This window comes from Indicator indicator, chromosome 10, assembly GCF_027791375.1.
Source record: "Indicator indicator isolate 239-I01 chromosome 10, UM_Iind_1.1, whole genome shotgun sequence".
Lineage (NCBI taxonomy): Eukaryota > Metazoa > Chordata > Aves > Piciformes > Indicatoridae > Indicator > Indicator indicator.
This window is the reverse complement of record NC_072019.1, coordinates 8,555,001-8,569,986: the sequence shown is the minus strand read 5'-3', so window position 1 is coordinate 8,569,986 and position 14,986 is coordinate 8,555,001.

The window sequence follows — 14,986 nt, the reverse complement described above, 5'->3', positions numbered from 1 at the left end:
AAGAAAAAGAAAGAAAGAAAGAGAAAGAAAGAAAGAAAAAGAAAGAAAGAAAGAGGAAGGAAGGAAGGAAGGAAGGAAGGAAGGAAGGAAGGAAGGAAAGGAAGGAAGGAAAGAAGGAAGGAAGGAAAGAAAGAAAGAAGGAAGGAAGAAAGAAAGAAAGAAAAAGAAAGAAAGAAAGAAAGAAAGAAAGAAAGAAAGAAAGAAAGAAAGAAAGAAAGAAAGAAAGAAAGAAAGAAAGAAAGAAAGAAAGAAAGAAAGAAAGAAAGAAAGAAAGAAAGAAAGAGGCAGGAAGGAAGGAAAGAAGGAAGGAAGGAAAGAAAGAAAGAAGGAAGGAAGGAAGAAAGAAAGAAAGAAAGAAAAAGAAAGAAAGAAAGAGAAAGAAAGAAAGAAAGAAAGAAAGAAAGAAAGAAAGAAAGATAGAAAGAAAGAAAGAGAAAGAAAGAAAAAGAAAGAAAGAAAGAAAGAAAGAAAGAAAGAAAGAAAGAAAGAAAGAAAGAAAGAAAGAAAGAAAGAAAGAAAGAAAGAAAGAAAGAAAAGGAAAGAAAGAGGGAAAATATAAAAGTGAACTACCTCACAAATAAGAAATTATTAGGACAAGCATCAGAGTTATAGGAGCTAAGGTTCAAGTCAGAATTTTGCAAAGCAAGGAGTTAAATCTTGGTGACCTACACCAAAGATGAGCTGGGCCTGCTGTTTTATATGCTTTCTCAGTGGCCCTGAAATGTGTCCAATGTACACAAGGAAAGTGCTAAACCCCCAAATAACTGATATCCTTGAGAATTAGTTGCACACTAAAGTGGGAGAATGTCACTCAGTGGAAAAAGGACATTCATGTTCTTACTGTAAGGAAAGTATTTTAACACCTTCATGTTTCTTCACCTCAACTGAACTAGATTTATGTCAGGGAGGAAAGAGGAATTTTAGAAATCTCAGAGACTTTAGCAAGCAAGATCATTTTCCTTGACAAGCCTGGTATAGAAAGGAATCAGGTTTTTTTTGTTTTTTTTCCTCTTTTTCTCCCTCCAAGGACATCTGGAATAGACCTCCACTCCCTTCAGACCTTGAGTGTCATACTGCTTCCCACCATCACACTGCTGGGAAACTTTATTATATGTAAATTTCCATCATTCTTATTCTACTTTGCTTCCTTTCACTACATTCTAGTTATTTTGCCATCTCTACATTGAACTATTAGTCAATGATCCCATAGAGGGTATAATCCACAGTCCTTATTAAGATACACATGTTCATGGAATAACCCAAAGCTCATTAAGAAGATAAACTTATATTAGAATATTTGGTGCTATTCTCAGAGCATGCCCAAAATATGGAGCAAATATTGTACCTATAATTACATTTTAATTGAGCTGTATCTAGTATAAAAAGATAATTGCATATGGACTGTCAGCTTGAACAATATTTTAAGGTACATCATTTAATTTTACTGTTTTTATTCTTATATTACAGTTTGAGAAAATTTCCCCACAGCTGTTTTTATTTTGTGAAAATCATTCATCCCATGAGCATGACTGGAGCTGTGTGCAATATACATAAATCCTTACAATCATTATAACATGTGTAGTTAAGGACTGTTGTGCATCCATACATGTTTCATTTTCCTGCTTTGTGTTTAATTTTTCAACATCTCTCATTTTTTTCTCTGTCCCAGCTGTAGCTTAATGCCATCCTGTTTGATGCCCCTGTTTTTCCTGTTTGATGCCCCTGTTTTGTTGAAAGCTTTATTTTTTTAATTTTCTTTTTCACAGACTGACTAATGTTTTTGACTCAGAACCTAGATATGTTGTTTCTTCTTTATCAGTTTCCCCAGGCATCTGGTTCCTAAAAGCAATAGTCTTTTCCCACTACTACAGCTGGTGCTTCACTCTCTCACGTAAATTCTCTGACAGGTCTCTGATTCCTGAGTTCAAGCTGCATTTGCTTCTTGCACACAGGCTCCAGTACTGTTACCTTTTATTTCCTTTCACAAAATCTTTAATATTTTTTTCTGTTTCTTCCTGCTGCTTCATTGACTAACTTCTTCCAGCTCTCCTGGCTTTTGTTCCAGTTCCTCTGTTCACATAAACACCCTGGGCTTCCTTCCTGCACTGTTTTTTTCCCTCGAGCAAATCCATCTATACATCACTTCTTCCCAGGCTCTCACTTACTTGTCTCCCCTTACTAAAATGTCTAACTATTTGATGATCCTCAGGCAGAAAATGACTTCAACATAAAAAGGATCACATTTTCTAAGCAACAGTCAAGTCAGAGGAGCTGAAGTTTATTTGGCTTCGCATGAAACCCAGGTGAGACAGCAAAATTTTCTTCATTTCAGCACAGAACTACAAAGAACTCCTAATTTTTTCCCCAAAGTGAGAGTAAGGAAAAAAAGCAAAACTTTCTCTGAATGCAGCCTGACTTGATAACAATTGTAGTAACCAATACCAAATGCAGATAATTTTGTGTTCTTTTGGATTTTGCAGAAGCCTTTTACAGAGCGCTCTCTGATTATTTTCTTTTCATGAACGTAGTCATTCCAGCCTGAAGAACTTGCCTCCATTTGGCTTAGGCTTCACTAATTTAGCAATTAACATTTAACAGCCAGATTGTTTTCCCAAGCCCAAGGGCACTAGTGCAAGAAAATATGTTCTGATCTATAACCTCACTGCAATCTCAGAGCTCCTAAAACTTAAGTTTTTTATTCTAATCATTTTTGCTGATGCAGGAGACAGTCATAACTATAGTGCAAGTAGGAAAATGTTACACAATACTCTTTAGTTAGACAGCATTTATTGTGCTGTAATTTGTTCTAAGACAATAAGGGAGAAGCATATTCTAGAGGGGCATATTAATCTATAGGTCAAACAATAACAAAATATTGAAAAACTGTCTTAATGATTTTTCACATTGTGATGGAAAAGCATGTAATTCCATAGAGGGGTGCTGATGATCTCATAAACCAGGAGAATAAAGCTGAGAAGTTTATTAATGCCACCAAGGCACTGGAATAGAATTTATTTTATATCATGTAGAACTGTATAGGTGCTTATTATTTATAACACATTCTTCTTTTTTAAAGGTCTCCATTCCAAGCCCTCTTCTGATGCTCCATATCTCGCTTTTCCCCATTGGTTTTAAACAGCAATTGTATTCCAGATGCAACTTTAAGTGGTGCTGTGTTAGCTGCTACCTTTCACTTTTTATTACAAAATTTAGTCCATTATACAAGCAGTATTTTTCATTGAAAAGTAAAAGTTAAAAACTGCTGACTTTTTAGGAGGTGTGTGGAAAGAGGTTGCTTTGTGTGTGCCATATGGCTCTCAGCATCTTGTAGGATCAGGCCCTAAATGCTAGTAAATTGTGATTTACTGACAGTGTGTACTGTGCAGGCAGAGGCAATGCACTGCTCCTGCTCAGCCCTGGTGGTAAGCCTCCTCTCTGGTTTGGAGCAATCAGTACTGACACTGTAAGCACCAACCCAGCTGTCACTGCTCTTCTTGGCATCAAAATTGCATGGAGCCACATTGCAAATGCTCAGTGGGGTAGGTGGGTTCCCAGCACTTGTACGAAGAGAGCCTGATACTCCTTAGAGCACGCTTTGTGTTCCTCTTTATCCTAAAAATCAAGCACTGAGAAAGAAAGTGGTAGAGGGGGGACAGTGATTTGGTGGTAGGGGTAGCCTTCACAATCAGTGTTACACCCATAAGAAATAATCTCCTCTAGTTTAATGGCTCATTACTGCTGCTAATCCCTGTCACATACAGGGCAGGGCAGGTGCCCAAAGCCTGGGTCATGCAGGAGCATCTCAGGCAGGACATCTGACACGTACATCTCATCCTGGCCATGACAGAACTTCTAATAAAAGAGTGAGAGCCAGCAAAAAACAGGCACATGGGGCAGCCCCTAACTACAAAGGTTAGCACTGTCTGCCTAACCCCACACATCCCACACTCCAGCAGCACACTTCTTAGGTCAGCTGTGAGTGATCATTTCCTCTGCTATCTCTGCTAAATTAATCATCTATTGCACAGTAACCTGTCATTATAGGATACTGGATAAAGTGACCCCACAATCACAGTACTCCTACACCCTGGCAGCTGACCAACACAGTCTGGAGACTGATTTCATGGTGTGGACAACCTGAGCAGGCTGCAGTTTGCCTGCGGGGCCAAGGACCACCCATAGGATTCAGCCAGAATTAGAAACCTGCAATCATCAGTCCTGGGTTGATCCTCACAGCCCGAAGACCTGAAAAACACTTTGGCTGGGAACAGGACTTTCTTCTGTAGTGGGGGTTGGCTGAATAATGTTTCAGTCTTTTAATATTCTGCCTATGCAGAAACAAGGGTGCTAATTACTTGTACTACTGCTTGTGCTTGTTGGGAGCACTTTTTGCAGTTGGTGGCTTCTGCTAGGGACAGGTGATTGCAGGCTGGAGGTGGGCTCCATACAGGGCTCTATTTTGTAATCTCATGTGTTATTCAATCCCCTTGAGATGAGGATCTTAATGTTAGCCTTTTAAAAATATACTATTAAAAGCTTATCAATAAACCATTAATACTTAAAAAAAGTTTTTTTCTTATAGCAGTAACCTGATCATTGTTTCAGTACTTGTACTAAGTAATGGTGGCTTTCAGAAGAATAATTTTCTGCAAAAATATGTCTCTGCCAGTTTGTGCCATAGAATCACAGAATCACAGAATGTTAGGGGCTGGAAAGGACCTCAAATGATCATCTAGCCCAACCCCTGTGACAGAGCAGGATCACCTATATCAGATCACACAAGAATGCATCCAGGTGGGTTTTGAATATCCCCAGAGAGGGAGACTCCACAACCCCCCTGGGCAGCCTGTTTCAGTGTTCTGTCACTCTCACAGTGAAAAACTTTTTCCCCGTGTTTCCATGGAAGTTCTTATGCCTCAACTTCCACACATTGCCCCTTGTCCTGTCACTGGGCATCTCTGAGAAGAGCCTGACTCCATCCTCTTGGCACTCACACCCTTTACATATTTGTAAACATGAATGAGGTCACCCCTCAGTCTCTTCTTCTCCAAGCTAAAGAGACCCAAGCTAAAGAGCTCCCTCTGAAAAGAGGAGAAAATACAAAATCGTGATGTGAATGCCTGAAGTTTGGCCAGTTTGGTAAAAGTAATGTTTTTCACTGGCATCCAACAGAATAAGTACAGAAATCTACAGAAAACAAGATCTTTTTTAGTTTAATGTATAACAATTGCTATGTTTGTTTTGTTTTCTTCATGCTGATCAGCAAAAAAATGGATATTAGGAACATTTCCTGTATTGAAAGAGTGGTCAGACATTGAAATAGGTAGGTGGTAGAATCACTGTCCCTGGAGGTGTTCAAAAATCGTGTAGGCATGCCATGATTGTGTTAGGTCAACAGACCTGGTGGTCTTAAAGGTCTTTTCCCACAGAAATGATTCTCTGATAATCAGTTGGGGTGAAGGGTCTTGACGTGTGATTGAAAGTAACTGTAAGGAAGCTCCAGCTATATCTAATAGTAATAATAACTGTCATAATAATAGAAGCAGGAAGAATTTAAGATATTCAGTGAGATATGAAGCATCCATACTCAGTATTTCTGTGGCAATTACCAAGGAAAGGCTGTTCTGATCATCACTTCTCTTAGTATTCCTTTGTCTGTAGATTATGTCAACTTTTATAGAAAAATAAAAATTAGGTTGTTTTGTTTTTTTTCTTTCCCTAGGAAATGTTATTTCCCTTTTATTCTGTGTCTTGATCTGTACTTTAAATTTTATGTTCAGTTAACATCTAGAGATGCATACAATTAAAGCACCAAATCACCCCCTCATTGCCCAGCAAAGGCAGATATTCCATGGAAAAATGAAGGAAGGATTAACTGAAAACAGTCAATAGACCATGGTAAAGCTTCCCAAAAAGATATTACTTCAGCTGACTAACAGTGATTTTTTCTGTGTTTCTATTGCCCTTACATCTGCTGGGGGAAGCAGTAAGAGTTGTGCAAACCTACAGGGTTTTCAGACACCCCTGTACAATGAGTCTTTGAACTTCAGACTGTTCCCCATTGCTGTAATGCCTCCTCTTCTCCTACTATCCTTTTCCTACTTTTCCCAAAGAGTTCATTTGTTATCTATCATGGTGCTGCTAGCTGGCCCTTTGCACTGTTGGAGCTAGGGCAAGATTTGTCCTAGTTTCTTCTAGCATACCAGCAGTGTTAATGTTTAGTCTGAAAATTTTAAATGGCAATGGTTTCCCTCCCTTCCCTTCCTTTTTTTTTTTTTTTTTTAACTTAACACATTGTCTGCTTATAAGAAATGTTAACAAGGGAAAAAAAAAAAAAGTATGTGACCTATTAAAATGAAAGATTGCTCATTCTTGTAATTACAAGTAACAGGAAGCCTGGTAGTACCTTGTTTGTTAAATTCCTCTGACCTCTTCCAAAAAAATTGTACAAAAAGTCACAGTTATTAGTACATCTAGAGCTAAGGTCCTGCTCTATGCACATGTGTTAGTCATTTACTAGATTTTTCCTCCCCCCCTTCTTGCTAGAACTGCAGTGAATTGATAGCTAGATATTCAAACACTAGTGGACAATCCCCTTTAGGCTGCCTTGGAAGAACTTGTTAATAACTAACTGCCGTTCTTTGGCTCAGGTTCCCAGTTGCTGTAAGCTTATAAGGGGGCCCATTTCAACCTGGTTTGGTGAAAAGAACTTGTGAAGGAATCTCAAAGATGCAGAGTTTTAGGTCTAACTGTGGAAAGGGAGAAGGAGACTGAAAACTCCCCATGGTTGTCAGTGTGGATTCCCTTTCAAAAGTTTAATGTGAAAACACTGGATTGCCAGGGCTTTTTCAGACCATGATGGAAATGGCTTAGCCTGCAAGCTGCTCAGTCCCCAGGCCTTTGTCAGGGTCTGTCAGGTGTGAAGATTTAGCTCCTATTACAGGGAGTAAAGGGATCAGATGCAAATAAAATATATGCTATGGATTAGACAAAAGCCCTGTTCCTTTCCCATACACACATCTATGCCAAAAATAATTACCTTGGAGGATACTCCTCAGTGTTCCTCTGTGACTGTAGGACTCTTCTTAACCCCAAATTTGGAGTCTTTTCCAGTAATTTGCTTTGTTCACTCTGGAGAACTGAAGCACTTATCTAATGAAAACTTTCAAATTTGAAAGACTGATCACAAGAAAATGGAAATTACCATCATTTGACTCCAATTTATAAAAGCAAATGTAGTCATTACCACCATCATGCTTTCAAAATATTAGGTATTTGCAATCTGTTGTTTGGGGATGTTTTTTTCCCCTTTTAGAAATAAACTGTCAAACTTCTGTTTGTATTTGTAGTGCACTTTTGCAGAAAAAGATTTTTTATGTTCCAGTTCTGAACTTCTGTTAGTAGGGTCTTACATGTTAGGAATGCATATCTGTAAAATCATAAGTAAACTTTTGATAACCTAAGGGGGAAAAAGGGCAGTAAGGAAAAAAAAAAAAGAAAAGAAAAGAAATGCTGACTTTGAACCAAAAATGAAATTTGTTATGGCTGTAATTCTAAATGAGATGAGGAAAAAGAAATGAGAAATGGAAATCAATATGGTTATTTAATATGTGTGTATACATAGATGATGAGCATACACATAAGTGAACAAATAAGCTAATGATGTATACATTCTCTGTTAATAACATGACTACTTTCTGTAGATATGTACATTTAAAGCTAGCTTTAAAAAGAGAATAATAAAATTGCTTGGTCCTTGAGGAATCAGAAGTTTTATTCCCTGAAGAGAGTTATTAGAAGGACCATTTACTTAGTCAAGTGACTTTTCTGTGTGTTAGTGAATGTAAATACCTTGAAAAGTAGTTCATGTATGTGTAGGCACAGGAAACCAGTAATATTTCTGTGTGGTGAAACTTGTGATTTCTCATGATTCCTTTCTAAGTAATAACATTATCCTATCTGGAAGCTTCACCTCTGTGCTGTTTTCACTTTCCCCAAGAGAACTATACTTTCATTTTGCAGATAACCTACACCCAATAACTGTTTGCTGAATATAAGTCCTTGGATAGCCTGAATTGTCAGACAAGTCACAGGTGGGACAGCTACTAAAGAGGAAGCAAAATGTAGAAGAACTGCTGGTAAACTGCTGGTAAAGTTTACTCTAGAGTGAACTTTCCTTTATTAACTTACAACTTACAGTTCTACAGCTAAGGTTCTATACGTGAAAACAAAGTAATAAATAATAATGAGATGATTGGCTGACAATGAGTCCTTGCCTCATTTTTTTGACACACCACTTGAACTGGGAATTGGGGAGGAGACTCAGCTGCATATTTGTGCCCCCATTTTGGTGTGTTTCTGGGAAATTGTCATTCGCATCACAATCTTTTCTTTGAGTCAGTCACTGCATCCTCTTGGGTTTTTGTTGCTAATGGAGACAGAAATACTTATTCTGGTCTGGATTTAATACATTTCACACACTGTGCACTATTTTTTTTCATCTGAGGTGCAATTTCAACTTTTTTTTTTTTTTTTTTTTTTTTTTTTTTTTTTTTTTTTTACTTTTGACACATCATTGCTCGTAGTGGGGTCTTACAGGGAATAAAGAAAAATGCTTGTACCAAATTTGAGAACATCTTGTTCACAGCCATCTTTATAATTTTCATACCACAGAAACAAATGGGTTCATGCAAGGGGCTGATAAGGAATGGTTCTATCATTTCTCTAGCTTCTAACGGTACTTCTAATAACTTTGAAATCATTTCATTATTGCTGTTCTCCCTGTGGCCACTGAAATCACATTTAGATATGAATCTAAATAGACAGTATTGAAGAAAAATATATTGGTAACAAATTTTCAATTTGGCGCTTTCATGTGGACCTAAATAAACAGCCTGACTGCAAGAGGTTTTAAGCATTACCTTAAACTTATTCCACTTTGTGGTTTCAGTGGTAGGTGCTGTGTGTTCCTTATTCTGCTCTCAAGTATATGTTTATAAAACAGCCAGGAATGTCTATGTGTGCATGCACATGCATACACACTAGAAGAAATATGTCTGCCCAGTGAATATGCCCAATGAGAAATCTAAATTCACTCCTAGTGCTTATGAACAGCCTTGTGGTGGCATCTGGGGACTGTTTGTAGAAGATCTCATGAGTGTGAATGAGATTTGCACTTCTAGCCCCAGGAAGTTTTGGAAATATGTTTTGTTTTCCAGTAGGAAAATGCTGGCGTTGTGCTGTCTCAAGGTAAATCATAAATAACTGGATTTATTTTTAAATTTCACCTTAAACTAGTCCTTTTAAGCATTTTTGTACCACAGCAAAATGAAATTAACTCCTTTGCTTCTGCTGTGCAAACTGTACAAGCAGAAGGAACACTTGGTCTCTGGATAAATTCCTTCCATTTCTTTTACCTGTCTTCTACCCATCAAAGAGGAGATAAAGAGGATTTCTTGGTCTGATACAAATAAACGCTAGGTTTTGCATCTCTTCTGGTCACACAAAACTGCTTCTCCTGCTGCTGTTACTACTTCTATTCTTAAATAATCATTCTGTGACCTTCAGTTCTCATCAATCTATCCCTGAATAGTTATTCTATTTACAGATTTTCCTCTAGCTCCCTTGTCCTTTGAAAGATAGCAGTGTAGTTTTTCAAGCACTACCACTTCCACTGCTTGGCTGATCTTCCCAGAGGTGTCATGGGTTTCTTAACCCTCCCAAGGCAGCTCACCAGTCTGCTGTGCTTGAGACGGGTTCTCATATCTGAAGAGCTCTGCTGTGCCTGGATGTTACTGGCAGTGCACTGAAGACTCCTGTTATAGTGGATTAAATTCTCTTTTAGTAAATCTCTGCATTGTTTGTCTTAACAGACTGTGACAATCTTGTATTACCCTGAGAAAAGAAAGATGTGACAGCGTACCTGAGGAGACAGTGTCAAGTTGGAAATGAATGGTAAGGATTTCCAATAGTACACTGCACTAGTATGAGATGATGACTCAATCTCCCACTACATCCTTTTCAGCACTTGTTATCCTGTTCTGCACAGAGAATCTAACTGAATATTAAAATCACTTTCAGTTACTAAAGACAGAGGAGGATCTGAAACAGTTCCATGAATTGGAAGACCACTGAACTTTGGAAAATTTCCAACCCCAGATCCTGCAGCAAGTGCTGTAGTCAGCTTTCTCTCTCACTTACTGTAAATGTAAAACATTTGCAGAATTACTCTTCTACATGACTTAATCCTTACGAATTTTGCTGATTTGTAAATGATGCCAAACCTACTTTTTGATAGTAGCTTCTCTATTTGCACATAGTAACATATATGGGAAGCTGACTTCCTACTTCTCAAAAGAGATCTCAGATTACTTTCACAGAAAACTTAACTCAAAAGACAGCTAAGAAAAATGTCATCTATATACTAACATGACTAATTGGTATTTGGGTTATAGTTACATGCTGACAACGATTAAACTAATTGCAAGACATACTGTGCTAAATTGCTAGCTCTTTCTGTACTTCTAGTGTAGCTGAGAACCTAAAGGGTTCTGGCTCAAACTCTGAGTGTGTTAAAAAGATTCTTGTTAAGATCACTTGCAGAGCTGTCAACGTATGCACACACACATGGCTGAGTTTACGTGTGAGAGATCTGTAATTAGAGAGGTATGAATAGGAACATCATTTTTTAATCAGAGGGAATGGATAGTGCTGTGCAAAGCATGTCTGCCAAGAGCATTTATGCTACAGTCTCAAACTAAGGACCAGACAAAATCATTTGGATAAGTAGGAAACATTTCTGCCTACCAAGAGACATCATCACCCATACTGTCCAGGTATGAAGAAAGACAATACATTACATTACAACAGATAAAGAAGCTTGTTTAGCATGTTGGGGGTTTTTGGGTCACCTTCATGGCTAAACATGAGAAAAGATGTTGCTTTGGCAATGTTCTTTTACATGCAGTGTGATGCTAGAGACCACCAGCCAGGAGCAGGTTTTGTATGCTGGGAGTATCAGCAATGGCCTTTTTTTCATCTCCCTCCCCTTCTGATCCTGGTAGAAGTCAATAATAAAATTACATAGAGTGGAGTTACACAGGAAAACACTAGTCATATAGTAAAAGAAAAAAGTTGGTTTTGCAAGGGCTGCAGGTAAAACTTGCACCAAAATGAGTAGTCCTTAATTTTACTTATTAATTTAGTATTTGCAGCACAGGGTATTACATTTGTCAATTTTATTTTTGTTGAATACTATGTGCTGTACTAAGTGTTACATATGTAATATCGTGCCTAGAGTCTTTGGTGACGGTTCAACATTTGCATTTGTTATGTTTGACAATTATTGGGATATATTGAATATATTCTTGCTATCTCAAGTACATTAATATGCAAATATTAAAGCTAGGTAAAACTGAGCAGTTGTTACTCAAATAATGCTAATAGAATCCAGAGAAAGCCTTTTAGAAGTCTAATAAAATAAACTGCATGCATCCACAACTTTTTCTAGAATTAAAGAGCATGTCTTCCAGATTTCAGGTTCATTCCACATTAAGGACACTAATTATGTCCCAGGGAAAGGGATTACTGTCAAACTGAAGACAATCAGCTTTCATGGAGGGAAGACTTAAATGTATGTACACATATGTGCTGAGAGCTGAACATATTCTGTGTGTTTTGCAGAATAGAAAGACCAAATTCCTGTATTAGGCTCTGTGATCAGGACACAGTGAGTCAAAAAGGCACAGCTATAGATGGATAAACGAATGTCCCTGAGAATGTCACACTATGCTAGGAGATCAGTATTCTGCTCTCCAAATTTAATGCAAAATTTCAGCTATCTGCCAGAGTTTTGACTTAACAAGATAAATTTTTTGTAATTTTTTGGTTTCTGTTCTCATCACACCTGGACTCAAGAAGTCAAAAAGTGGCCATGTGATGACAGAAGTGGCAACGCCTAAAAATTTAAATTTGTCTTCAAAAATCTGTAGTGGCTTCTGTTTCATTTAAACCTCTCTGCCTTTCCTTTGTTCAGCTCACTTCATCTAGAGCAGAATTAAACTTCAATAAAGCTTGAATCTTTTGCCCTCTATATTCAACACAGGATCTGGCAGTACTCTAGTGAAGCAGTCCAAGCTCTCCTTTACAACAGGTTAATTCTAATAACTGAGGCTACTGGCATGTGCCAGACTTCATCATCATGCTGAATCACTGTTCTTCCTTTTATTGAGTTCAGTACATTCATTTTTATTTCTGTTTTTTTAGACAAGTGTAATGTATGGGTATGGAAATTACCCCTTTTCAGCTGAAGTCCAGTTTGTATATTCCCACAGAGCACTTACATCATAGGAAGCCAGAAGCAACAAACAGACACTTACAAGCTGGTTTAGATCTTCAAATTAAAAAAAAAACAAAAAAAAACAAAAAAAAAACAACTCAAATGAGGGCTTTGCAAATGTAATACAAATAAAATTTAATGTTATTTTTCCATTAGTAAAACTACAGCATATCATGTCTTATGGCAAATTTAGAAAACTGAACAAACCAATGCCAGTATGCAGAAATATAAAACAGAATAAAGTGGTTGAGTAAAACAAGGAATTCATTCAGTACTTTTTACTAGCAGACAAGTAACCAGCCATCCCCAGGAAAGAAGGGCTCTGTAACATGTAACAGTTACCTGGCAAGACAAAAGTCACCACTCTGAACGTACCCTGCTTCCTTCTTTGTCCCCCAGATATAAATGTTGAACATGACGTCATATCCAGTTGGGGGGCAGCTGTCCCAGCTCTCTCCCCTCCAAAATTTCTGTGCATCCCCAGCCTACTTGCTGACAGGCTGGTGTGAGAAGCAGAAATGACCTTGACTTTGTGTAAGCACTGCTCAGCAGTAAGGAAACTGGCCCTGAATTATCAACACTGTATCCAGCCCTCTATCCAGCTACTGTGATGAAAATTAATTCTGTTCCAGCCAAAACCAGCACAATAAGAAACTGAGCTCACCCTTGAGAAGCTACAAAGTTAAAAGCTTGAAAGAATGGTTATGAGTATCAACATTATTTGAATGTGAATGGATCTAATTCCTCCAATAAGTGGTGTTTGTTATTCTGTGTATTTTGTATTTAAGAGTTGCAGGAAGTCCACTTCAAATCCCCTACCTGCACCACATGCAGTGTTTGAGAAACGACAGCTCCCCGCTAGCTGATGCTACCAGAGGAATTTGGCTGCACGTTGTTTCTTTTGTTTCAGTTCTTTCAGCTCATCTAATGTGATGTAACTGAACACAGTGAAACAAAGAGGTCTTGTAAACAGGTAGGATTAATTTTATTAGTAACCATGATCACCTGCATCGATCCCAGTAGTGAGCAAGTTATGGTTACTGGTCAATGTGCCCTTTCCTCCCAGTTCTGAAGGGCAATTGGCAGCTCTGCACTTCTGTAAAGAAGGCCCTCACAACTGGATCAGGGAGGTGTGCATAGGACTACAACTACTACTACATTTTGTACTCACTGAGAAAATAATGACAATTAAAACCAAGATTTGATTAAACTGAGGGGATTTTTCCATATCCTTGTTTTATGGGAAAAGAACAGGTGTTTAAAAATCTGCATAATTTATACAAAATCTAAAAAGATTTAGAGTAACCACGTAGAAAAAGATATGAATCAAAAACTTACCTGATGATGTTCTGTATTCCAACCAGTGCCTTTTTAGCACCTCAGTGGTTGCAAGTCTGTGAAAAATTTCTGTTATATAGTCAGTTTTCATGGATTTGTAACTCAGTTCTAAAAAGAATTCTGATTTGCATTTGGCAAGTGAAGATTTTAAAGTGAGACTGGATTTATTAATTTTTTTTATTAGGTTATAGTAAAAAAAGGCAGTTTAATTGTATATGAGTTATGCAAGTATAAAAACGGAATGTGTTGGTTTCAGACATTTTATGTTGCTGCAACTCAAAACTGTTTTGTTGGATTTTTTTTTGTTTGTTTGGTTTAGTTTTTTTCAAGGGTAAGCTTTACAAGCTGTTAGTCTGAATTGCAGATTAATGCATTTGGGAAACTTGGAAAAATAAGTGTAAAAATACCTGGTTTCTTGCCTCTTTCTGATGATTTTGATCTCTAGGATCACTCCATTCCTCTAGCCAAATTTCAAAATGCAAGGCCTTGCTTGACTATCATTTATGTAAGACAGCTCTCAGATTCATACATTTTACATGAATCAGGTGAATGGCTTGAATCTGTTATACAATGAACATGAAATCCATTGTCTACCTTTCCACAAACCTTCCACAGTCTTAAAGATCTTGGCAGGCATGCAAATATTGAAGGGAATGGTCCAAGTTATCAAGAAAGACTGGAGAGTGCACACTATACATTATAAATTAAAGGTTATATTCACCCTAAAAGGAAAGCAGTTGGTAGGTGACCACAAAATGGTGACTCCTTCATTCTGTATCTTTCCTAAGAACTCCTGGAGTGACAGGGTTTGTAGGTAGTCTATTTCACCTCATGGTAAGCCTGTAACATTCATGCAAGAGCTAAGTGTGTTCACAAATCCTTCTAGATTGTGACAAGTGCTTTTCATGTGTTTTGGTTTATTCCTAGTGGGTAGTATGCAGCCTAAAGCACCCAGAACAGCCACAGTATCACAGTATCACAGTATATCACATCCAAGTTGTTGTTCCAAAATTCTGCAGAGGAATAGCTAGAGGTGCCTGGCTGTTAACAGTGTGTTGCATACAATAATACTAAATAAGATAAAAATAGATTATGTAACAATTTCTAGTAGACAAATTGAAATAATGTAATGTAAAAAAAATATGCCTGTAGACTGAATATCAAGTTTGGAATTATAGGCTGCCTTCTCCAACAGGAGGAATTTCTACCCCTGTAGTTTATTCCACAAAAGTCTAGTAGTGTACCCTTTAAAACCTTTGTGGATCAAGGGAAAAAGCCATAGAGGGCTCAGGTTATTCATTACTCTCACCA